The 27,774-nt window shown below is 37.2% G+C and overlaps 1 long non-coding RNA gene across 2 annotated transcripts in view; it reads left to right on the plus strand.

Moving 5' to 3' along the window:
• Positions 1 to 27,774, plus strand: part of LOC132534341 (uncharacterized) — a 219,254-nt gene that overhangs the window by 97,036 nt on the left and 94,444 nt on the right. The window lies entirely within an intron of this gene.

Here is a 27,774-nt window from a genome sequence, read left to right on the forward strand (position 1 = left end):
TCAGTGGAGAATGTTCTGGCCTTAAGGGAGAAGAAGCTAGACTTAAGGTGATCTGACAGACCATGTCTATGTATGAACCTAAAATTAAAAGCCTAGCAGGCAGTCCTGGTAGGCATTGATAGAAAGTGGAGACAGAAGGCAAGTATAGGGTAACAGGACAGTACTTAGGAATACCAGATTTGGCAAAAACATTTCAAAGAGGAGATGGGAGACGGAACAGGAAAGTGACTTTAGATATGATAATGATTTTTGCAGGTGTACTTTATCCTGAACCCTATAGCCTCAGCTTCTAAGACTGCTGAACCATCTTATATATCATATGGAAAACCATCTATTTTTGACATTGGAATTATATCCATTCTTCTGGGACATTTCTAAAGAGATCACTTCCACAAAATATGCTAACATGCCTTTTCTTATATTTCCAGACTGGAAATGATCACTTCTTTCCTGTAGACCCCAACAACTTGTTAGTATTAACACTTGAATATAATCTATATGCACTTAAATATAACACACACTACATGACTTGTGTAATTATCTATACAAATATTACTGCATGCATAATATGTCATGACATAATTCAAAATACACTTACATATAATATAAAATGTTCTATGCCTCCCTTATTTCATATGAAAAGCGGGAGGTTTAGCAGTTATTTATACACAGGAAGTATTTAGGAAGTATTTGTTGGGTGGATATTACTGTGAAAATAAATTCACAAGTTAAAATAATTTTGAACCTCATTTTTCAAGCTGCAAAAGCAGTTGCAGATGAAGTCAACATCAATAAGTGCTATTTATTAAGCAATCACATTTACATATTGATGTGATAAGCAGCATGCCAAATAAGTTAAACAAATTGTTTTCAATTCTCAGAGAACAACTTGCAACATTATTATTGTGTGGGGTCCAGAAATGGGACTGACTAGAGAAACTTGTGGTATGATGTGAAGACAATGATATACAACTGGAACAGAGCATCTGACAGTGTCCACCAACTAAAGAAAGATAAAGTGATAGGTAATAATAAAATTTAATGAGGTTCGAATAATAAGAGACCATCATATTTTTTAAGAGACTGCAAAAAGGACAGCATTGTACTGCATAAAATATACTAATCTTCTTCATATTCATTCTTGCTCTCATTGGCAAATATTGAACAAAGGCAAGGTACTCATATCTTAGAGTTTCCTTTCTCTGTTGTTCCGTGTAAAACGATAAGCATTGACTTAGATAGGTGGACATCATTCTTTTAGAGCAATAAATATCTCCCTTCCCTGCAACAAATTCTTGTTGAAATTGCAATAAAAGTGTGGGGCAAGTTTCTGAAATCAAGCCTAGTAATATAGTTGCAAGTAAACGTTATCTCCACCTTCCCCCCAAACAACCCGCAAAAACTTCCTAAAGTTTCTGCAAACCTTTTTTTAAAATATTTATGTGATGGTAAAATATTAGGACTTTATTAATGTTCTAAAAAGACTTACTATTTTGGGATAGCAGTGGTTAATATAAACTGTAAGAACTGTCAGCACCTGAGAGTAGCTTTTTGCCAATGGGTAGAATTTAAGTTCTTAAAATAGTATATATTAAGACTGTGTAAATTGTCTAAAGGTAAGTAGATCTGACATACTAGTTTACTCTGAACGCAACTTATATTCAAAGAAAATAAGGTTTGTACCACAGTACTTCATGTCTCAAATGTTTATTCCATCACAAAAATCTATCCCACTCTCTGTGAAGAAAGGGAAATATGAAAATCTGATCTGAAATAATGGCCCCTTGTTGGCATTTTCTCAGGCTTTTTGGATATCTATAGACTAGAAGAATGACTATAGGCATTAATGCACTTCCCCAAAAAATAACTTTTGGAAATTCCTCAGTTTTGACTAACTACCAGCCCCCCCCCCAAAAAATAAATAAAATAAGTGCTTCTTCCTGCACATTCTTCTTGAAATAGGGCATGCGGTCTCATAAAACCAAGCACAGAAGAAGAAAACTCATTCTCAAGTCAATTGGAGGAGGGCAATGTTCAAGTCATCACAAATATTGTTATAAACAGAACAGTGACACTGGCAACATCAATTGATCTTGGTGCCAATGGTGAAATTAATGTCATATGCTTACCTCGATGGATGACTAGAAGCAAGTTTTCACAAAATACATTTAAAAGCAATCATGCCCTCTCTCACTTCCATTTCCCTGCTGATCAATCAAGGGACTCTCATAAATAATACTGACTTCCTTGAGGAATGACAGCAGTAGAGAAAGTTCAATAGTTTGAGAATCTGTCTAATTTAGAGATACTTTGTTATAATGTGGGAAACACACACAATCCCAGAAAACCTCTGAAAGGTATCAACATGTCTAGTAAATCAAATTTGTTCCACTCTCATGCATGGTCCGTGGTAAGAGAGCAAATTATGATGTAGACCCAGGGAGGTTGGCCAGGTTTGACACTGGCAAATACCTACCACTCCCAATGACTCTGCATTCTTTTCCTTCATGTGCCTTCTCTGTGGCTTGTTCTTTTATGAAGAGATTAATTCCCAGCTCATGCAATTCAATTTTAACTTGCACCTAGCCAGATCAACCTAAGACAAAGGGACACATATAGTGGTACATTGTATGTGCAAGCTTTTGATTGTATGTTCTTTTGTTGGTGGGTTAGAAGCCAGATTTGGGCAAGGACTCACCAATACATGTATACTAGATATTATGAGGAAAAAGAGCTACAACTCTTTGTATTTTCACCATTCAAGTTATATTCTTTCAGAGCTGGGCACCTTAGAATTTCTAAGAACAAATGCTGATCACTGAGGATTGATGGTGATTCATTATCAAGTTGGGTAGAAGGAGCATTTTCAGAGAGGCATTCTCTGTTTATTTACTTCAAAACCAATTCAATCTAAGTTTGAAAAACCTATGTTACTTTAAGTTCAGCCTTGATGACTAGTAACTGATCAGAAACACGACCAGGTTTGCATTTTACTTAAAGGATGCATTAAAATTAGACTTCTCCTTCATTTATTAAGGTCGTGTATCTTATTCATAAATTGGAACAAAATGTTGACCTCAGAAATTTTGTCATTTATAAAGCTTAATTAGCCACATTATAATAAAGGCAGTCTGGGGAAAAAAACACAACATACCACCTTGGCAGGCAATAACAGCTACAACTAATAACCAAGCTTCTTTAATATGGCTCTTCACAAACACTGGCAGAGATTAGGAAATTGTTGGAGTTTGGAGAGATATCACTAGAGGCTCTGGGAGCTTCTTCTGAAGTCATTCTGAATTAGCAGCTAATGGGGAGCTTTCTTTGATAGTGCTATTATAATTAAATGCAGCTGGATGAAAATCAACCACAAAGGAATCTCGTTTGTTTATCATTACTTCTGACTTTGTTAGCAGATGTTTTCAAAGTACCATAGTAGCCAGCTTAATTTGTTGTCTCTGTGTAATGTGAAGCAGGTAAGCTTTGATTAATAAGCTGACAAGCATATTCCTTAATTTCTTTTCTGAAGTTTCCTTCTGTGACTCTCACATAGCACATATGTCAAAGCCGGAAAGCACACGGATAAACATTCCGTTTCTTTTTATATATGTCAAGCCAGCTGAAATGGAGGTGTCAGTCGGCGGTGAGCTGGCTTGTCAAATGTTCATCTTGAAAGCTGCTGGAGTATCATATGTAAGTAGACTAGTGGAAAAGATAAACACATATGGCATATACATACCAAGTTAGAGAACGGCAGCTCTGTCTGTTGTAACCATTATTGGTTTTTCCATAAGGGACTCAATAATTTTTAGTAAATCAGATCCTTTATGGGTTTAAACATTAATTCATCTATTTAAAAAGGGTAATTTTGACATATCCTTTGCTTATAATAAATGCCTCCTCCGCTTCTTAACAGTCAGACTTCCGCACCGCCCACTTGGTACAATATACTCCAACTTCAGTGTCTCCCATCAGCACACACTTTCTACCTGTTTTCTTTGCCCATAAATCTCTCCCATCATGTAAAGAATTCTTGAAAATTACACTCCTTTTTTCAACTCTTTCCTGCATACCTGAAAAGAATGTGACATTTTCTTTTTCAGTTGATGCAACAAATTTGAAATGTGCACCCACACAAATTTATACAATGAATTTGTGCGTCTGGTGATTTTTACACTTATTAGTGTTTTTTCAAGATAAAAATCTATCTATCTATATATATATATATATATATATATCTGCTTCTCAGTGGATTTTTGTGACTGTATCATTGCTGTCAGTTTTATATTAAGATATCTATACAGATGAACTTAAATTTTTAAGGGTTTATTTTATCTATGTGGGGGGGGGGAGAAATTCACATGAGAAACAGAAACCAGAGAACCACTCTTACAGGTGTAGCTCTGATGACCATAGCAGGGACTTCAGACAACCAAGTCTGATGTTCTATCAGTCGAACTGTCTTCCCAGCTGGTATATATATATAGAGAGAGAGCCATAGTACCAACACAATACTAAGAACTTAATAGAAATTGAGAGTTCCACTTATTAATGCTGGTACTATAATACCAGTTGTTTATTTAGTTATAATAACTTCTGAAAATTTCCAGGAAGCTTTCTCTCTGTGTTCTCACATTTGTTACCCAGAACTTATTTAGGTTTAAGTTGGCAAAAGGAATGAGAAAACTATGACCAACTCCATGGATATGTAATCTTTGGTATCATACTAGATAGCTTTCTTATATACTCATTATATATACATATATATACATATATATGTATATATATATATATATTCATTCTTCATATCAATAAAGTGGAGTAGGGGAAGAAACATGAAACCATGAAGTCTGGAACTCAATGGAGATTGTTGTCTGTAAAGTGAGGGACAAGTATATCTTGAAAATATCAGAGATGCAGTTACTAAAGTCTCTGATGTAGAGTGGGTTATTAGTCTATATTAACCAATGCCATTGGGAATACTATTATAGAATTAACTTATACTATGATAAAAAGGCCTATCCCACCCCCTCATCTGGGGTTCTAGTTGGAAAAATCCTTGGATTCCCACAAAGATATGATGGGGCTTGACTTCTAATAGATTCTCCTCTCTACCCCTCACTGATCAATTCCACCAGGAACATCATAAGCCCTCTTATGAGCCTCTCCAGGACCATTCCCTCACTGTAGAGCAGCAGTGGTGGTGGCTGCCCCACTCTCCAAAGGGAGCCAGCGCTGGGTCAGTCTACCCTGCCACTGGAGCAAGACTAGTCCTGAAATGAGTCAGCCTAGAATGTTCCTGGCATTCATAGTCATGACCACACACTGAGCGCTTAGACTGACATGGATGCAGAGGTTACACAGGCTGCTGTGCTAAATATGAATATATGTGGAGCCTCTGTCAAATACATGATATTAACAGCTAATGGTATTTATATACTTTTTTCATAGTTGGGAGCTACTCTCTGCCCTCATCCAGCTTTCTAGGCCTACTCTCAACTCTGACACTATTTCCCAAACAATACTTTTAGCCCACCTGAATGTTTGCTGTCAGGTTCAGGCAAGAATTACCAGTCATGAGCCACATGAGACATACCTAAAATAGACTTCCTACCTTCTTCCCACACTAAACCCCTTAATTTCATTTGCTCTATTCCTACATTTGGGTTCCCCATTTGCTTTATATCTTACCACCTTTTAACAACCAAGTTGCAGATGCTCCTATGAGGCCATCCTGACCAATATGTCCTGGAACCTCACCTCTCTCAAGCCCCACTAGGTAAAGATCAAAATAGGCTTGGGGGTATGGATCGACCTGCCAATGTTCATGTCTAGCAAAGAAGCAATTACAGAAGCCAGACCATCTACCTTCTGCACCCCATAAACAATTTTAGCTCATACTCCCTGATGAATAAAGAATAGGGAAACTTCTGGTGGTGGAAACTATGTGGAATGTTACTCGTCACCTTACAATCTTGTTAATCTTTATTAAATCACTAATAAAAAGGCCTCTCTTAAATGAAACAATATGAGTGACCATCTGTGTTTGTCTTTATATGTTCACACATGTATTGGTAAACTTATTTCTATGTTATTTTCATGGTAAACTACTAAAAACATTAAATGATGAACGAAAGTACTTGGAATACTTGTATTATTATTTGAAGAGGTGTGTGTGTGTGTGTGTGTGTGTGTGTGTGTGTGTGTTTGTGTGTTAGAGAATGAACAATTGTCATTTACCTAAAAATAATCCAATTCTATAAGATTGTCTTCTGAGGACCTGTTCTAGCTAAATTTTTTTTTGGTAATAGTTCCTATTAAAATGCCAGAAAAAAATAAATAAATCACAATCATAGGTCAATATGCAGTGAGGACCAAATGTATGTCTCTACCTTTATGTCACTTTGGAATATTTAATAATTTTGTCTGGATTTTCTAGCTTCTTAAGCTTCTTCTCTAATGAGAGTCTTTATGTTCCTTCTTTTGGGGTGAAGAGAGCAGGGCTAGCATCACAAAGTTTTAATAGAACTGCAGATTAGTTAATTTTGAAAAAAAAATCTTTTTAAGATGATTGACCTTGAAAAAAATCCTTCATGTGTGAATAACTGCTCTTGATATTTCACCTACTTTACTAGAGAGGAGAATCACCTAACACTGTCACAGAGGAAGGTGATATGATAGTTGTGAAGTATGTATACTTGTAGTATGGCTTACAAACAAGTGACATGTACTTTCTAAAAATGCCTCTATGTGAAGGGTCACAACTAAAGTAGATAGCCATTCTACATGACTCTGGTTCTCAGCTATTCTTTTAATTTATCTCTTGTTTATTTATTTATTTATTTATTTTTGCCTCCAGGGTTATCGTTGGGGCTCAGTGCCTGCAGTATGAATCTTCTGCTCCTGGAGGCCATTTTCCCCCTTGTTGTTGTCCTGTTGTAACTGTTACTGTTGTTATAGATGTGGTTGTTGTTGTTGGATAAGACAGAGAGAAATCGAGAGAGGTGGGAAAGACAGAAAGAAGGAGAAAAAGAGAGACACCTCCAGACCTGCTTCACCACTTGTGAAGCAACTGCCCTGCAGGTGGGTAGTTGGGGCATGAAACCAGCATCTTCACGCCTGTCCTTGCGCTTTGTGCGATGTGCCCTTAACCTACTGTGCTACCGCCCACCCCCTTCTCTTATTTTAAAAACAGTTATCTTAGGGAAATAAGGACTTACAGGAAAGTCATCACATGGTTACAACTTATTTCTTGAATATTTATTCATTGGATAGAGTCAGAGAAAGATCTATAGGGAAAGAGGAATTAGAGAGGGAAAGAGAAAAAGAGATACTTTCAACAGTGCTTTATATGAAAGGTCTATATTATAACATGCACAATCCACCACTCACATCACCAGTTTGCCCCTGAATATAATTTCTTACCTCTCCATGATGTGAAAGTTGTCTGCCTACCACTCCACCACCAACTTAAGTCTTCTCTACCATCTTACACTGGGTCTCCAGCCCTCTCCCAACTCCCTCCTGAATCCTTATATCCATACTCTAGAGTCCATAGTTTTGCTTTAATAGACAATATTTGGTTAAATTTTCATCCTTTGTTTTCCTTTTCTTTCTTTATGTCTTAAATTCTACTTTTAAGTAAGATCATCAGGTGTTCATCAATGTTTTCAGGTTTAAATCATTTAACATGAGTCCTTTGTGTACCACCCAAGATGAAGCACAGGAGAGGATGCCATCATTTCTTAGAGCTGAGAAATATATATATATATATATATTTATATATATATATGGTTATTACCCACTCATCTGCAGTTGAATCTCTGGATTGCTTCCATATTTGGGCTATTAAAATAGTGCTTACATGAACATAGGTGTAAAGTGATCTCTTTGTATAGGTGTTTTTGTTTTCTTTGCATATGTCCTTAGGGGATGAGTGACTGGAACATAACTTAAGACCATTTCTAATGTCTGTGGACTCTCTAGTATTTTCCCAAAAATGTTGAACCATTTTACATTCCCACCAAAAGTAATACTTTCCTTCTTAGAAAGCAAATGCAGTGAGATCACACCTTTTTTAAATCTAAGGTTGTAGGCATCTATTGTGCCAGGATATAGACTTAAATATCTAGAAAAATTATGCCATATCTTGAAACTCAATGTAGCTTTGGTTAGGGTCATATGAGCAGAATTCACCATGTAGTGAGATACTTTGTTGATGTAATTGCTTAAATGCTGTTATGGGGTCAACTGACAATAACTTGTACTGTTTAAGTAGGATAATGATTTCACCAGCATAGTATAGTAACTTGATGAGTTGTTGGGTTCCTAGGATATTTCAGTTTCTGGGGCTGTCATTTTGTTATATTTCTTGAGTTACTTAAAATTAGGGGCATTGAAAAAAATGGTATAAGGAGAGCTGAGGCCAGGTATATAACAGATCTCAAAGATACTGCAGAAATTCACATGTTATTTACAATTATGGAAAAATGTCTTTTACCAAATATTACTGGAGATCTATGTCTCATCTTCATGATATACATTTATTAGAGATGATGCAGGGAGTCAGAGTAAGAGGGTGGAGTAACCAGAAGTCTAAAAGGTGATTAAAGTTCTCTAAAAAATTATCTGTTTTCTTAACAAGCATTTGGATAGTAATCTCACTATTTTGTGCTTCAACCTTTGGGGGGCTTTTAGCTGGAATCTTGTCCTGGTTCATTTCTCCAATATTCTTGTTGGTTTAACCATTCTATATAGTATGTTATGAGGTCCCTCTTTCAGTACTATTCAAATTACTGATCACTCTTGCCTGGATTGACTTGTGTCTCAGTAAGGTACTTATAGTTCACAGTTCCAGAAATTAATAGTTATTTCAATATTATTTCAATCCCTGAGTGAGAGCACAAAGGCCTCTTTTATTCTTTTTCTTCCCTGTAGGCTATGGGAGCCTGAGGGCTTTTATACTATAAGTAGGCTTCTTAGCTTAATCACTGACTACTGACCAAGAGATAAATCAAGGTGGGATTATGCAAAGAGATTGTGGTTACACAAAGAGACTCTCACACCTCAAGGATCCAAATTTCCAGGCTCAATTCAGCTTCTCTGCTAAGCTGGGCAACACTGCTGGCTCCTGTGAGTTTCTAAACAAATCCTGTATATTGTCTGCAGGTTCTGAGGCAATTATTCACCATGTTCTCATCAGGAGAACAATGTGGAAAGGCTCCCATTATACAGCCCTACTGATAGGCCACCAAGGTGTAGCTCTTCTGAGTTTCCTGTTCAGTTCTCTGTTCCCAGATGTCAGCACAAGGCCCCCCCTCTGCTGCTCCAGCCTCTAAGGATAGTAGCAATAGAGACTCACAGTTGCATTTGGTGAGTCTTAGGGGAGTCCTCTCCTCCCTTCAGCCATCTTTTAGTTGGTAAAACAGACTGGAGGTGGTGCCTCAACTAGTAAACTGTCACTAGCTGCTCAATCTCTCCTTAAACTCCTCCCTGTCTACGAGCCACAGGTGTTTGCACTCACCAGTGATTTGGTGGGTTCCTGGAATCGTTCTAGTCCTGCCTTGTTTCAGTCCCAAGTGGTCTCCTTTGGTATTCCTAGTTTTCCCAGGAGAGGAGAGGAGAGAAACACAGCTGCTGCTGCTCCATAGTATCCTGAAGTATATCCAGTACTTCTTCATATATATCACACCACTTAAAATGGACTTGACTGAGTGACCCTCTAAAAATTATCTGCTCAATAACAGATAATTGGGCAGACTGCTAGCATGATGCTACTAGAATGTGTACAACTTGTTCTTTCTATCCATGAGAAAATGTTATCAAAGGTAAAGAGACCAACACTAGAGGAGGGATTGATGTGAATAATGTTCATGGCAATACTTCTGGTGACGTGTCACCTGTTACATTTTCTGAAGCCCTGACCCCGACGGCAGTCCTTGCAGTTTATCTCGTAAGCTGTTTCTGAGTCCTCATCCTTTTGCTCCTAGCCTGTGGCACTCCAGGAGATTCAGACTGGTGTGATCATGGCAGCGACCTTGTTGATGCCTGAGATTCTCATATCTCTGCTGCCTAATGATCTGTCAAAGGACAACCTTTTCTAGAAGCTGCGTCCCTTCCTGAAATTAAGGAGAGAGGGAAAGCCAGTTTGAAGGATCACTTCTTAGACTTTTTATCTTTTTCTGAAATTTATTGAACTTTTTTTTTTTTTTTTTTTACTTTTTGAAGAGTTCAATAGCGAAAGTCTGCAAAAGAAAATGGAACAGATGGAAACTGATGACTAAAGTCAGCTGTTCCCTAAAAGCAGCAATAATGTCAGAGTGGTAACTGGATAATCCATTCTATTTGAAGCTTTGTCTATTTCTCTCCTCTCTGAATTGTCTTTTGGTTGTCTTTTATAAATCGACGAATGGTTTGTTCTGTGTGTGTGTGTGTGTGTGTATGTGTGTGTGTGTGTGTGTGTGTGTGTGTGTGTGTGTGTGTGTAGACATACATGGAAAGTGGCTGTATTGTAATATTTATAATTAAAAGCTGCTTTTATTTCCTTTTATAGAGATCACATTGATTATTCAAATAATCAGACTGGCTGGGTTACTCACTGAAGGCTGCTTCTGTAATGGAGCAAATTCATATGTGGAGCTTCTTGTTTTCTTTATTAGATAATTGGACAAACTGATGAGAAACTCCACTAATTGAGCACACATTCCAGTTTTGTCTGGGTTGAGGCTGGACAGGTTTTCTGATATTTACCATAGAATTAACTATCCACCAAACTTGGCTACAGCTCCTCTCATCCCAATAGGTTTTCATTAACTTTAACAGAGTCCCTGAGCTTAAATGTGGTTTATCTCAGAATTTTAACACTCACCTTTTATAAGAATCACATATTGGAGGATGTTTTCATTTTAGGGGAAAAATGTGTGATCAAAGACAGGTCATATGTTTTCTTCTTTGAGGCAGCAGGGCCAAATGGGCAAGGTTCAGATCAAATGTTTTTGCTAGCATGACATTCAATAGGTAACAGTTGCCCTGAAGCAGGGCATGAAAGAGTTAGGGAAAGAATAATAGAAATGGAAAAACCTTTGAAAATCCATAGAATATTAGGCATTTGGGGGAATCAGAAACTGAAAAAATATCATTTATGGGGAATTCACAGCACCACATAGGTATGCTATTGCACTAGAAGCCTTGCTTTCCCTGCCCCCTGTGGTTGCTCTCGCTCAAGCCCTGAAGTTTCTCTGCCTTTTTGGACAACTTGCTTAAGAACTATTTGCTTTTCCACAGTGTCCTCAGCTTCCACTTTCATAGGATTTTTAGATTACTTTACTTGAAGCGTATCTAGTACTGTTACTTTTTGGCTTCCTTTTTAAATACCAAGCTCCCTCATTCAAAATAAGAATGTTAACTTGTTATCATGACATTACATAACCCTGACTTATTGTTGCTAAGATGTTTGTATATCTTTTTAGCATACTATTTGTCATTTATTAGTTGCTTATTTTATGTAAGTTATTTTGTACAGAATATGAATTTACTTGGACTGAGTGTGCTGTATTGCCCTAAAGCAAAGGACTCTGGGGAAGCAGGGGAAGGGATGAGAGATGGAGGGGTGTTGGGGCTTGGGTGCATGATGGTAGAAAACACCTAGGCTGAGATAAGGAGTGTTTTTTATTTATTTTTTTATATTTATTTATTCCCTTTTGTTGTCCTTGTTTTATTGTTGGAGTTATTATTGCTGTAGTTATTGATGTCGTCTTTGTTGGATAGGACAGAGAGAAATGGAGAGAGGAGAGGAAGAGAGAGAGGGGGAGAGAAAGATAGACACCTGCAGACTTGCTTCACCACCTGTGAAGCGACTTTACTGCTGGTGGGGACCCGGGGGCTCGAACTGGGATCCTAATGCCGGTCCCTGCACTTCCTGCCACGTGCGCTTAACCCACTGCGCCACCGCCTGGCTCCCAAGGAGTGTTTTCTGAACACTTTTCATGGGGAGATGAGAAGTTGTACCCGTATATCAACATCATTTTATTTTTCTTTCTTTCTTTTGTGGACTTGCACACAAATGACTTTCAGGGACCCTGAGCCAACACTTTTTTTTTCCATCTAGGTAGAGAGACACAAATATACATGGAGACAGGAAAGAGACAAAAAGAGAACGAGATTATAACATGAAAGTGCCATGAGCTGCCACATGGTGCTGGGACTCAAACCCATGTATGGCAAGCCGATGTCCCCTACCCAGTGAGTTACCTCTCTTACTCCAATACTTATTTTCCAATATTCATCATGAAGTCTTATTTCTACTAATTTTTAAACATTTCTTTTTTTAACTTTTTTTTTTACTTTAGATAGAGACAAAAAAAATTGAGAGGGGAGTAGGAGAGAATGAGAGAAATCTGCAGCACTACACTTTACCCCTTGTGAAGCTTCTTCCTCGAAGATGGGGGCGGAGCTTGAACTGATAAATTGTTCTTATAAATTGTAACACAGGCACTCAACTAGATGTTCCCCCACCCACCTGTTTCTGCCCATCTTAAATAATTATTTGCTCATGTTGAGCAATTACCTATCTGACCTCACCTGTGTTCATTCTTTTCTTAAAACACATGTTCCTCAACTTTACAATATATTTCTGCCATAAAATCCTATGTGATTATTCATGGAGGGGCACTTCAGTATAGGGATTTTTGTAATGGTCTCAAAGATCTTGACTCTTAGTACTTACTTATGACTCTGACATCTTTGTTCTTTAGAGTGGGAAGATCTAGTAAATAAAGTGAACTAATTAAAAACTATTTAGCAGGCCTGCCTGGAGAGGTAGCATCATAGTTATGCAAAGCAAATTTCATGACTGAGGTTTCAGACAGAAATAAAGACAGAGACAAGAGGCTAATAAATATATAAAGAATTCACCAAGCTCAGCAACATAACAAATGAACCCATCCAAAAATGGGAAGAGGATGTGAACAGAATATTCACCAAAGAGATCCAAAAGGCCAATAAACATGAAAAAAATATTTCAAGTCATTGGTTGTCAAAGAAATGCAAATAAAGGGGCCAGGTAGTGGCACACCTGGTTGAGCGCACATGTTATAGTGCACAAGGACCTAGGTTCAAGCCCCCAGTCCATACCTGCAGCGGAGAAGCTTCACTAGTGGTGACACAGCTTTGCAGGTGTCTCTCTGTCTCTCTCCCTTTCTATCATCCCTTCCCTCTCAATTTCTGTCTCTATCCAATAAATAAATAAAGATAATAAAAAAATTAAAAAAAAAAGAAATTCAAATAAAGACAACAGTGAGATGCCACTTGCACTCCTGTGAGAATATCATACATCAGAAAAGGTAGCAACAGCAAATGCTAGAGAGGTCGTGGGGACAGAGGAACCCTCCTAGCCTGCTGGTGGGAATGCAAATGGTTCAATCCCGGTGGAGAACAGTCTGGAGAACTCTCAGAAGGCTAGAAATATGTTGCAGCTATTTCTCTCCTGGGGATATATCCCAAGGAACCAAGCACAACTGTCCAAAAGATTTGTGTATACCCATGTTCATAGCAACACGGTCTGTAATAGCCAAAACCTGGAAGTAACCCAGGTGTCCAAGAACAGATGAGTAACTGAGAAAGGTGTGGTATATACACAATAGGATACTATTCAGTTATTAAAATAGTGAATTCACCTTCATCATCTCATCTTGGATGAAGCTCAAAGGAATCATGTGAAGTGACATAAGCCAGATGAATATAGGATGATCCCACTCACAGACAGAAGTTGAGAAATAAGGACAGAAAGGAAAACTTGGACTGAAGTTGGTGTATTACCTCAAAGTGAAAGGCTCAGTTGGGTGAGGGTTTGGGTACTACAACATGATGGCAGAGGAGGTCCTGGGGGGTGGGGGTGGGATTAGAGTGTTTTGTGGAAAACTGAGAAATGTTACACATGTACCCACTACTGCTGTCAATTGTAAAGCATTAATCCTCACAATAAAGAAAAATAAATAAGGAAAGGAAAGTAAAAGAAAGAAAGATTAAAAGAGAGAGAGAGAGAGAGAGAGATAGAATGGTACCACAACACTTAAGCTTCTTCCAGTAAAATGGGGCTTGACAACTACCTGGGTTTGGGCAGATGTACTAACCAGACCTGATCCTGATCACTCTTTAACTCTCAAATTTCCCATCTCAAATGAGCACTGTGAGATGAAACATGAAAGTGAAAGTGTAGTGAGTATACAAGTTTCAGCTACAGTTGAACATCTTCATATGGTGTTGTTAATAAGTTTCATGGAATATTAATGGTAACTACTACTTGCATTGCAAATTTTGTCACCAGCATATTTAGTAACATGTTCTTGACTAAATACAAATGTGATTGCATGATTTGGGGGGGGGGGGAATCACAACATTAAAGAAAGTTAGATTAACCTTCAAACTGGACTCTGTCCTTTTGGTAATAATTAAAAGTTTTATTCCACTAAAATTCTTATGCTATAATCAACATTAAGATAATGACATGTTGTAATTAGTGTTTATACATTAATAAATTATAACATGTTAATGTTGATTAATATAACCATATTAGTTCTGATTTAAGTGTTAGAGTTACCTTAGATGTCTAATAGCAACTAAATTGGGTCAAGAAGATTGATCATGGTTATGTAAAAAACTTTTATAGCTGAGGCTCCAAAGACCTGAATTCAGTCCCATATATTACCATAAGCCAGAACTGAACAGTGCTCTGTCTTGAAACCAAAAAATTTGAGTCAATTTGTTGGGAGGCAACTATGCCTATACCACCATACTACCTTGCACTGTGATGAATATTGTAAGTGGGAAGGGCATAAGACTTTGCTGATGGGGACCGTGAGTTGAACAAACACCTTATTGGATATGAAACTATTCTTAAAATCTTAAAATTTTGTAAACCAATGCTAAATCGCCATTAGTAAACATTATTGAAATACTGAAACTTTTATCTGTTAAGTTTCTGTCATCCAAATGTACATCTTTATATAATCTTACTTTTCTTATAGTCTTGCTAGGCTTAGAATTTATGGATAAAGGATCACTATAATTTGCCCAAGGCCTATCCTGCTGCCTTTGTCAAAGGGATCAAACATTTTCTTTGGCTTGTCTATTCCCATATCTTTTGTAAGACTTCCCAAGGTTATAGCTAGTGATTAATGTAATTTATATATATATGGATATGCTTGTATACACTAAGGGATTGGACTGGAGACAGATCCCTGAATATATTTTTTTCTTTCAGGAGCTAGCTTTTAGTCTAATGGTGACCTCCAGAATATAGAATTTTTTTTCCCCTAGGAGGCCTGAAAATTCTAGAATGTGTACTAGAAAATCACCAGAGAATGTGTTTTGGGTGTGTGACTGCTTTTGTTAGCCTGAATCATAGCGGAGACAGCCACATGGACTAATCACATCAGGGTGAGCCTGTAGTTTTCACTCTGATGATATCAGAGCATTTAATAATATTTTTTTGGAAACATACCCTAGTTCCTACAGAAACTGGAGTTTTTGATAACTGGATCAAAAGATGTAGGATATATGTATATATATATATATATATATATATATATATATATATATATATCTCTGCCAGTTTACTAGTCTACAACTGGGAAACATGTCCTTCCAAAATATCTATCATCTTTTACTTCTTCTGATATATAAGCTTGACTTATCAAAGAATTAATTAAGATGTCCAGGAGTGATAAGCAGCAGTAAGGAAAATTCAGGTTGGGGGGGGATTAAGTCCACCATGTAAACTTTGTGACAGCTAAGAAAAACATTAAGCCAAGAAATGTTTTGTTGTGTTCTCTGCAGGGACGCAAGATGAGACTTGCAACCTTTGCGCACGGAAAAGACAACCTGCTATGTCGACACAGCATCTTTAACAGTGACCACTGACAGACTTCTTTCTGTTAGCTAACCTAAATACTAACCATTTTTCTTCTTCTCATATTTTTAAAGGACTTCTTGATTTACAACAGAGAGAATTTTCACACAGTCATTCCCCATCTGCTTTTAATTTGCTACCAGAATACCTCTCTCTTCACTCATCCACTTCCTCTGCTACAGAGCTGCTTCGCTCTGCTTTCCTATTTCCTAGGCTCCAGTTTATCCTCTCTGACTGGCATACAGATGTGTTCATATGCATAGATTTGATTACCCTTAATTAATAAGTCTAAACAAGCATCAAACTCTGATCATATTAGCTCCTAAACATGTCATAATTGTCTCTGTATTCCCCCATCAGTGAAATTATCCATTTAAAAAAAAATTATAACATGGTTCTGTCACTTGCATGCAGACTGAGTGTTTGCCCCACCTTACTGATCAACATTTCTAAGTGTTAACCTCCAGTCTACATTATTTAGAAATGACCTGATGTACTAATATATGATGCAAATTGTAAAATAAATGCCTAAAGCTGAGGGTTTTGTGGACAATGTAAATGTAATTAGGACATAGGACTTCAGCTCACTTTCTCTCCAAGTGAATTAACTTGTTATTTCCATAGTAGGAATACATTCCACACACCCATTTTAGGTTAATGCTGTCTTCAGGTATGACAAAGTATTTTTAACTTGTATTATTTCCTTTAATGTGTTCCCTTAAATCCATATTTATTTAGTTGCTCAATGAGCCACATGAAATGGGAATTGGCCCCTCATTCCACAGCCCAAGTCATCCAGGCAGCCTCTCCAAGATGAAACTTGAACTTTCTTGTGTAAAGCTTTTAAAACTTAGTCCCTTAGCTGCCTTTCCATCTTACTCTTTTCACTCCTCTGTACCAACATTCTCAAATGGAAAGCGAGACAGACTTCAAACCTGGGTCTCTAGCCTGGTACAGAAGGTGCCCTTCTAGGGTAGCTATTTGCTGGCGCCAATTGAAAATTCTTGAATTGCAAATGTGTTTTGGGAATTTCTTTTTTTTTTTTGAGGGGGGAGTAGCTAATTATTTTTTAAATTTGTGTCTTCTAGAGAAATATCAGTGAGATTCACAAGCTGAAATGAATAATTTCCCGTGATTATGCCATATTTACTTTCATTTGTTCTTTGATGAATTTTAAAGGCCTTTGTAAACTATCCCCTAGACCTTTATCCAATTATTTCAGTAATAGCCATACTTGCCATAATTTTTTTTCAAATAAAGCATTTGTAATACACCATCATTTTTTTGAGGCTAAATGGGCTTAAATGTACACTGTTCATATGTTTCCCATAAGACAGCTAGCTTTTTAACTCCATAATACTGCTATATTATTCAGTCTATAAAGAATATGATAACAATTTAAGGTTAATATGTATAATCTTTTAATAGGAAGAGAGGAAGAAAGGGACACAGAAACTGGAACTTCATGTGTGAAAATCATCTGGTGAGCCATCCCTGCCATTTAAAAAATATTTCTAGTGTATTGTACTAGTATAATTGTACTAGTATAATATTGTATAATTGTACTAATATAATTGTACTAGTATAATTCTACTAGTATAATATTTCTAGTGTATTGTCATCTTTTTTTCTCTTATTTTTAAAAATTAATTATTTGCTTTTCCTCTGCAAGTGAGGACCAGGAGCTTGAACCTGGGTCCTGACGGACTGTAACGTGAGCTCTTAAAGAGATGTGCCACGGCCTGCCTCCCTGTAGCTGTCGTCTCTGAATGAGATCATCGAAGATATGGAATGCTATTTTTCTCTGATGTAAAAAAAAAAAAAAAAAGCCCAATGTTCCCAGTTTCTATCTTCTAATTGAACAATGTAAGGAGAATGTGTTTGTTTGAATATTTAAAAGTGTCACATGGTTTATAATATTTAAGCTGTTGTGTTGGTCCTAGGAGAAGAAAACTTGATAACTGTTCTTTTCTTCTGTGTCATCTGGCAATGATGGACCTCGGCAGCAGAAAAATCTAAGTTCTAAACTTATTTACTCTATCTTCCCTAATATTTAATTGTTGGAGGAAATTCAGCTTTCCATCTGCTCATATATTAAATAAAGTTAACTGCATCTGTCTTATCTAACATGGCTTTTACTGGGGTGTATAGTAGGTCACAAATGAGAAGATGTTTCAGCATTCTGGATGACCCAGCTACCACATAGAAGTACCAGCATAGGGCAGGTTTCAGTAGCAGTGGAAGATTGCTGTAGTATCTCTCCATCTCTTTTCTCTGTTTCTCATTTACTATTAAACAAATAAAATGTGTCTGCTGGAAGCAAGAATCATGCAGTCACAGAGCCCCAGCAATATCCTTGGCAAAGAGGTAAAAAACAAACAAAAAAAATTGTTTAAGTAAATTTTCCCTTCACACCCCATTTTGTTCTATAACCTGTTAAAGGAAATAAACAGTGAATAAATTGAGAGAAAAACCAAGCAACCATAAATGCTCATGGAAGAACCCCATGGAAGAAGTGGGTTGTCAACAAACAATTGTGTAAGAAATAGGAATATCTAGAAAGAGAGAGGAAGAGAAAGACAAAGAGAAAGAGAAAGAGAAAGACAAAGAGAAACACACACACAGAGAGAGTATTACTAGTTATTAGGTCATGTCATTCTCTTATTCACAAGCTCACAGAGGCACTCTAAATAACACAGCTTAAAATTCAGTGTTTTGGGGAAGCGGATTCAAGATGGCTGCGTGAAGACACCGCTTAGGTTGACTCTTCTCTAGAAATATTTTCAGATTCTGGAATTTCTGAATGGAAACGGGATTTCCAGGCCAGTAGGAGAGAGATTGCAAAGGAGGAAGAACAGAGCAATCACAGAGGAAACTTATAACCTATAGTTATAAAGGGGAACGAGTACTGAAAAGGACAAAGACTAATGATGAGCTTTTGGCCTCCCTCCCCAACTCCCCACCAAGTCCAGAAGCAGGTTATTCAAGAAGGAAAGACCCAGGTTTCTGAATTCCAGTGGTAAGGACCCCTATCCCCAATATAAAAGTCTATCTTCTCAGATTCCAGGTACCTCAGATCCCTGAAGCAAAGCAGGTCACAGCTGGGCTACAACCAGCTGTTTTTTAGCCCAAAATTAAGGGATTCCCAATATCTCCTTTGTGAACTCTACAAAACAGACCATTTGAGGAGAAATGCCTTATTAGCCAGCAGCTTTCCATCTTTGGACAATGCCTGGGGAGGCAAATTATAGACAAGTCTGTGGCGCAAATTGCCTTGAATTGTTTGTTGCTGCCTTTGGCAAGGGGACTGAACTTCCCAGAGGGTGCATCTTTTGTCAAACCTACCTGAGTCCTGCCAGTATTGTGCCAAGACTGAGACTGCTGGGGGGAACAACACTAATAAGAGAGATAATATAACAAGACCGACAATACAGCAGAGCTTCAGAGACAGTGAAAAAGTAAGAACTCAGAGCAGAATTCTGTAGGAACAGTCTGCCTTTACGCTAATCTGAGTCAGGTCACAGTGTGGGTTTCTGTGACCTTCCATAGCTGGAACTGAACAGCGGATATGCCAGAGTTGATTGCTCTGCCCTGTGAAACAACCAGGTAGCCACTCTGTCCACCTAAACCTAGAGCCCTATCTACTCCTAGGTGATATAGGGAGAGGACTCACAAATATGGGGGCTTTGGGAAATTTGAGAAACTTCATCAGACCAATGTTGTCCCCAGTCAGGCTTATTTTCCTTCACTCATTTCCACTTTCACACCTTTCTTGTTTAACAAACACTCCAGAGTTATATGCTTCTATTCCTCTTTATAAAGCTTTCAATCCTAAAGATGACTCCTACATTCTTTTATTCTGGATTTCTACTCAAAGGAAATCTCTTTTAGATTTCCTCCTGGACATCTATTCAAAATAGCATCCCCTTGTCACTAATACTATGGCATTCTCTTTTATTTTTGTTCATAGTATATAGTCTTTTTTTAAAAAAATTTTCTTTATTGGGGAATTAATGTTTTACATTTTATAGTAAATACAATAGTAAGAAGTTCAATAAATAATTATTAAGTCAGCAGATGACTACTTGAATGAATAAATATAAGTGTCAATTCCATGAACTCTTAACACAAGTTTTATAGCTAAATCTCCTTTTTTGGAAGTGTTATCTCTTGAAGTCAATTAAACAGCTGACCATGGTTAATAATACTTAACTATCCCTACTTTTCACAATAGCCCTTTTTTGTTGTTGTTCTGACCATAAAATTAGCCTGGATAGATTCTTTTATGCCATGTCTTTGAAAGCATTTGTATATTTTTCTAAAGATGTTTAATGATTCAGAAATAACCATGCATGAGACACTCTTATTGGTGTCTTTACAAAGTTAGCTTTTATAATTTTGAATTATTATTTTTTAATTTCTTTATTGGGGAATTAATGTTTTACATTCAATAGTAAGTACAATAATTTATACACATACCATTTCTCAGTTTTCCACGTAACAATACAACCCCCACTAGCTCCTCTGTCATCCTTCTTGGTCCTGTATTCCCCAACCCCCCTCCCCCCAGAGTCTTTTACATTGGTGCAATAGGCCAATTCCAGTTCAGGTTCTACTTGTGTTTTCTCTTCTGGTCTTGTTTTTCAACTTCTGCCTGAGAGTGAGATCATCCCATATTCATCCTCCTGTTTCTGACTTATTTCACTTAACATGAACTTTTCAAGGTCTACCCAAGATCGGCTGAAAACAGTGAAGTCACCATTTTTTATAGCTGAGTAGTATTCCATTATGTATATAGACCACAACTTGCTCAGCCACTCATCTGTTGTTGGACACCTGGGTTGCTTCCAGGTTTTGGCTATTATGAATTGTGATGATAAGAACATATGTGTACACAGATATTTTTGGATGGGTGTGTTGGGTTCTTTAGGATATATCCCCAGGAGAGGAATTGCAAGATCATAGGGTAGGTCCATTTCTAGCCTTCTGAGAGTTCTCTAGACTGTTCTCCACAGAGGCTGGACCAACTGACATTCCCACCAGCAGTGCAGGAGGGTTCCTTTGACCCCACACCCTCTCCAGCATTTGCTGCTATTACCTTTTCTGATGTATGACATTCTCACAAGAGTGAAGTGGTATCTCATTGTTATCTTTATTTGCATTTCTCTGACAAGCAAAGACTTGAAGCATTTTTTCATGTGTTTCTCGGTCTTTTGGATCTCTTCTGTGGTGAATATTCTGTCCATGTCCTCTCCCCCTTTTTGGATGGGGTTATTTGTTTTCTTGTGAATTCGTTTGGCAAGCTCTTTATATATTCTGGTTATTAGCCTCTTGTCTGATGTACGGCATGTAAAGATCTTCTCTCATTCTGTGAGGGGTCTCTTGGTTTGGTTAGTAGTTTCTTTTGCTGTGCAGAAGCTTTTTAATTTGATGTAGTCCCATAGGTTTATGCTTGCCTTAGTCTTCTTTGTAATTGGACTCGTTTCATTGAAGATGTCTTTAAAATTTATGTGGAAAAGAGTTCTACCAATATTTTCCTGTAAGTATCTGATAGTTTCCGGTCTAACATCCAAGTCCTTGATCCACATGGAATTTACTTTTGTATTTGGTGAAATATAGTGTATCAGATTAATTCTTCTGCATGTTTCAACCCATTTTTTCCAACACCATTTGTTGAAGAGACACTGCTTTCCCCATTTAATAGTCTGGGTTCCTTTGTCAAAGATTAGATGTCCATAGGTGTGGGGGTTTACTTCTGGACTCTCAGTTCTATTCCACTGGTCAGTGTGTCTATTCATGTTCTAGTACTAACCAGTTTTGATGACAATGACCCTATAATAAAACTTGAGATCTGGGAGTATAATGACTCCAGTTATGCTCTTTCTTCTCAAGATTTTTTTTTGGCAATTCTAGGGCATTTCTGGTTCCAGATAAACATTTCTAGCATTTATTCTATTCTACTAAAAAATGTGGTTGGGATCTTGATTGGGATAGCATTTAATTTGTATATGGCTCTGAGTAGTATATTTATTTTGATGATGTTAATTCTTCCAACCCATGAATATGGAATATATTTCCATTTCTTTGTGTCTTTTTCAATTTCCTTGAGTAGTGACTCATAATTTTCGTATACAAGTCTTTCACTTCTTTGGATAGGCTTATTCCTAGATATTTTATTGTTTTTCTTACTATAGTAAAAGGAATTGATTTCTGGATTTCAACTTCTTCTAACTTAGTGTTTGCACAGAGGAATGCCACTGACTTTTGAGTGTTAATTTTGTAGTCTGACACCTTACTGTATTGCCTGATGGTTTCCAAAAGCTTCTTGCTGGATTCCTTAGATTTTTCTATGCATACTATAATATCATCTGCAAATAGGGAGAGTTTGACTTCTTCTCTTCCAATCTGTATCCCTTTAATTCTTTGCTCCTACCTGATTGCTATGGCAAGAACTTCTAACACTATGTTGAACAGTAATGGTGATAGTGGGTAGCCCTGATCTGAGGGGAAATGCTTCCAGTTTTTCACCACTGAATATGATGTTGGCTGTAGGTTTGCTATATATAAACTACATTATCTTCAGGAATTTTCCCTCTATTCCTATTTTTTGTAGTGTTTTGATCATAATGGGATGTTGCATTTTGTCAAAGGCTTTCTCTACTTCTATTGATATGACCATGTGGTTTTTGGTCTTGCTTTTATTGATGTGGTGGATCACGTTGATTGATTTACGTATATTAAACCAATCTTGCATGCCTGGGATAAACCCCACTTGGTCATGATGAACAATCTTCTTAATATACTGCTGTAACTGGTTGCCTAGAATTTTGTTCAATATTTTAGCATCTATGTTCATTAGAGATATTGGTCTGTAGTTTTCTTTCTTGGTTGTGTCCCTGTCTGCTTTTGGTATCAAAGTGATCATGGTATCATAGAAGCTGGAAGGGAGTATTCCAGTGTCTTCAATCTTCTGGAAGACTTTTAAAAGTAGAGGTATTAGTTCTTCTTTGAAGGTTTTATAGAATTCATTTGTAAACCCATCTGGTCCAGGACTTTCTTTTTGGGGGGAAGATTTTTGATAAGTGTTTCAATTTCATTAGCTGTGATGGGCCTGTTCCTGTTATGTAGTTTTTCTTTACTTAATTTTGGAAGTTCATAGATATGTAGGAAATTGTTCATTTCTTCCAGGTTCTCTAGCTTGGTGGCATATAGTTGTCCATAGATGCTTAACATGATATGTTCATTTTCTGCGGTGTCGTGATATCTCCTCCTTCATTTATGTTCCGATTTGTTTGGGTCTTCTCCCTTTGTTTTGTGAGTCTGGATGAATATTTTTTGATTTTGTTCTCTCTTTGAAAGAAGCAACATTTACTTTCAATAGTATCTTTAGTATGGTTTTCTTATTTTCAATGTTATTTATTTCTGCCCTAACTTTAGTGATTTCTGTCCTTGCTTTAGGGTTCCTTTGTTCTTCTTCTTCTATGTCTTGAAGATGTGCAATCAGGTTGTTTATTTGTGCTTTTTCTTGTTTCCTAATGTGTGCCTGTATGGCTTTGAACTTCCCTCTCAGTACTGCCTTAGCTGTGTCCCAAATATTCTGATAGCTTGTGTCTTCATTTTCATTGAACTCTCAAAACATTTTGATTTATTCCTGTATTTCCTCTTTGACCCAGTAGTTGTAAGTAGTGTACTGTTGAGCTTCCACATTTTGGGACTACTACTAATCTTTTGTTGATTGTTAAGTGTTAGTTTAATTCCACTGTTATCTGAGAAGATGCTTAGGATGATTTCAATGCTCTTGAATTTGCTGATGCTGTCTTTGTGACCTAACATATGGTCTATCCTTGAGAATGACCCATGTGGACTTGAGTAGAATGTGTATTCCAGTTTCTTGGGATGAATGGCTCTGACAATGTGCAATAGTTCTATTTTATCTATCTCCTCATTTAGCTCCCTCATGTCTTCATTTATTTTCTGCTTGGATGATCTATCAAGTTGAGAGAATGGAGTGTTGAAGTCCCCTACTATGACTGTGTTGCTGTTAATATATTGCTGTAGCTCTTTCAGGAGATGTTTGGTATATTTAGATGATTTCTCATTGGATGCATAGATGTTAATAATTGTTAAGTCCTTTTGATTGACTGATCCACTGAGCATTAAGTATTGCCCATCCCTATCTTCTTTAATTTTATTTATTTTAAAGTCTGTTGGTATGCTTCTAATTCTGCTTTTAAAAACCCCTTCTGTTTCATTTGGTTTAATCCCCCCTGCATTCTATTTACATAACACTGTATTCTATTTACATAACCTCTGTTAACAAGCACCACCCTCCCTCCAGGGCATTGGTGGTTCAGTGGTAGAATTCTTGCCTGCTCCACCCCCTCTCCTTGTCATATCCTGATTTTCACCAGTCACTTTTCTCTCCACCCTCTCTGCGTCACATCCTGTTCCCACCCTACTGGGCTAGTATATTTATAAGGACAAGATTGTTTGTAGTAGTTTAGTTTAGCTTAGCTTGGTATAGATTGCGCAGCGTCCTGCATGAATAAAGAGATACTGCCTACAGCTCAACCATGAGTCCCTGGTCGTCTGTTACCTGCCCGTGAAGCCAGCCGGGCGAAAACAACAAAAGTCTATCATGTCAGATATGAGAATAGCTGTTCCTGCACTTTTTGTGTGCCATTGGCTTGTATGATAGTTTTCCATCCTTTCACTTTGAGTCTGTGTTTGTGTTTGTCTTGTTGATTTAGGTAGGTTTTCTGCAGACAGCATATTTTTAAGTTGTGTTTTCTGATCCATCTTCCTACTCTGTGCCTTTTAATAGGTGACTTCAGGCCATTAATATTTTTTGATATCAAAGATTGAAGATATTTTAACGCCATTCTTATAGAGTTTTAGAGTGTTCTGATATATGGCCTATTTATGGTGGTCTGACTTTCAGGGCAGGCTTGGTGATAGTTGATTCTTTCAACTGTTGCTTTTCTGAGAAGATTTTTATGCCTCCATCTAGTCTGAATGACAGTCTAGCAAGATATAGTAGTCTTGATTGAAAGCCTTTCTCATTGAGTACTCGATAGAGATCTTGCCATTCTCTTCTGGCCTGCAGTGTTTGCGTGGATTAGTCTGCTGCTAATCTTATGGATTTTCCTCTGTAGGTGACTCTGTGTTTTTCTCTTACAGACTTCAGGATCCTTTCTTTATCCTTATTCCTTTCCATTCTAAATATAATGTGTCTTTAAGTCTGGGTTAGTTCTGTTTGGGACCCTGTGGGCTTCTTGAACCTTTATGTCTTTTATGTTGTCTAGATGAGAGAATTTCTCAGCTATTATGTCCTGAAGAATGCTTTATTCCCCTCCCTTTCTTTCTTCCTCTGGTAAGCCAATAATGTGTATATTACTTCTTCTGAAGTCATTCTATAGGTCTCTGTTGTTGTTTTCAGTATCTCTTAATCTCTTTTTGAGATCTCTTAGTTTTTTTTTAGTTGTCTCTAATTCGTCCTCAATTTTGCTAATTCTGTCTTCAGCCTCATTGATTCTATTCTCTCTCCCCTCTACTGTTTTCTGGAGTTCATCTATTTTGTTACCCTGTTCTGATACTGTTTTAGCTTGTTCAGCTAGTTGTGTTCTTAGCTCAGCTATTTCAGCTTTCAGCTCTCTAGTAACCTTGGGATAGTTAATGTTTTCTTCTAGGGTCTCATTGATTGTTTCTGCATTTCTGGTGATAATTCTTTCAAACTCTTTATTCACTCCTCTGATTATTTCCTTAACTAGTGTTTGGATATTGACCTCATTATTTTGTGCTTCAACCTTTGGGGGGCTTTTAGCTTTACTCTTGTCCTGGTTCATTTCTCCAATATTTCTTCTTGTTGCTTTATCCATTCTATATAGTATGTTATGAGGTCCCTCTCTCAGTACTTTTCAAATTACTGGTCACTCTTGCCTGGATTGACTTGTGTCTAATTAAGGTAATTAAAGGGTTCATAGTTGTAGAAATTGACAGTTGTTTCAATAGTATTTTAATCCCTGAGTTGGAGCTCAGTGTTTTAAAAGCCCCTTTTTTCTTTTTCTTCCCTGTCTGCTATGGGAGCCTGTAGGCTTCTTAGCTTAATCACTCACTCCTAACCAAGAGATAAATTAGGGTGGGGCAGAGATAATCCAGTGATTATGAAAAGAGACACTCACAGTTAGGCCACGGAGGTATAGATCTTCTCCTGAGTTTCCTAGTTAGTTCTCTGTCCCCTGGTGTCAGCACAGGGCCTCCCTGCTGCTGTTCCAGATTCTGAGGGCAGTAGCAATGGAGACTCACAGTTGCATTTGGTGAGTCTCAGGGGAGTCCTCTCCTCCCTTCATCCATCCCCTTGTTGATGAAACAGACTGGAGGTGGTGTCTTGACTGGTAAACTGCCAGTCTGAATTCTTGTGAGATAACTCACTAGAGAAAAACTTAGATAAGATTGTCTTTTATCACAGATAAATCTTAAAGTTACTTTTCAAGTAATTTAAATATAATATTTTTATTTATTTGTTGTTGGATAGAGCTAGAGATAATTTGAGGTAGGATTGGGGAGATAGAGAAGGAGGGAGACAGAGAGACACCTGCAGCATTGCTTTACTGCTTGTGAAACTTTTCCCCTACAGGTAGGGAATAGGAGCTTGAACCTGGGCCCTGCACATTTGTAATATATGTGCTTAGCCATGTAAACCACTGACTGGCCCCTCAAATAATTTAAAACATGAGTTTACAGCAAAGTGAAGAGATTCTTAACATGTAAAACAGAAATCCAAACTGAGTCTATGTGGAACATAACTGACAGATCAGTCAGTAGCATTACTCAGTGGGCAGTTTGAATCAACTCTGTTATGAGGAAGAGATCTGTATGTTTACAGAACTGCAGAAATTGAGGCAAGCAAAGCTAACTTTAATTGGTGACAGTCTTGAGACCTTAGCAGAGTTACACTGGTTCAGACTTGAGAGAGTTGTACTGAATTTTATACTGATATACTAATATTTTAGCTATAGGATATGACAAAGAGTGTTGATACACTGGAGAAGAACAAAGGTAACATGTCTATAGTTCTTTATTATTAGAAATTGACAGTTCAGAAGATACATAGTTGAATAGCACACAACTGTGCTAACTCAGTAGTTAAAAGTAAAACCACAGCATTCATTTTTATGAAGGAAGTCATCATCAGAGATCTTGTGTTAAAATGTGAGTAGGAAAATTGTCATGCAAATGTGTTTCTTCATAGTTTGGGTTATGACCTTCTTGTATTTGAAATAAACAGTTTACTCCCACATTTGACTGGGCAAATATTTACCCTAATTTTCTTTGTTTGACTCCTTTTTTAAAGAAAAAAATGACATCTTTGAAGAAAATATTAATGTGATGTGTTAGGAAGTTACTTGCTAACCTCTTATAAGACATAGAGAACATCGCTGTGAGCCAGTCAGGTGCTATCTGTGGGGATATTTTTGTCTGAAGCATTTTCACACATACCTATTCAATGAGATTTAATTTTCCTGACATTGGAAGACTATATTATACTGTAATTTTGAAGTAACATGCCAGCGGGACTAGAGCAGAATGTTTGAAGTGAATTGAGGCTGAGAACCAATGTTTTCTTTTTGCTTACTTAAGAAAGACAGATAAATTTAAGATTTTTTTTACATCTCTCCCATTAACATACTTAGAAAAAAAGAAAGGACTAGAAGAATGATAGTAAAATAAAAAATGTGTCTGTCTTGCACTATTTTTAGTTAACGGTTGACTCTTCAAACTTTTTGTTGTTGATGTTGCATGAATGAAGCATATTGTCACAATTTCTTAAGACAAATAGCATATATTTAGTATTCAAAAACCAATAT

This window comes from Erinaceus europaeus, chromosome 18 (genome assembly GCF_950295315.1).
Source record: "Erinaceus europaeus chromosome 18, mEriEur2.1, whole genome shotgun sequence".
NCBI lineage: Eukaryota > Metazoa > Chordata > Mammalia > Eulipotyphla > Erinaceidae > Erinaceus > Erinaceus europaeus.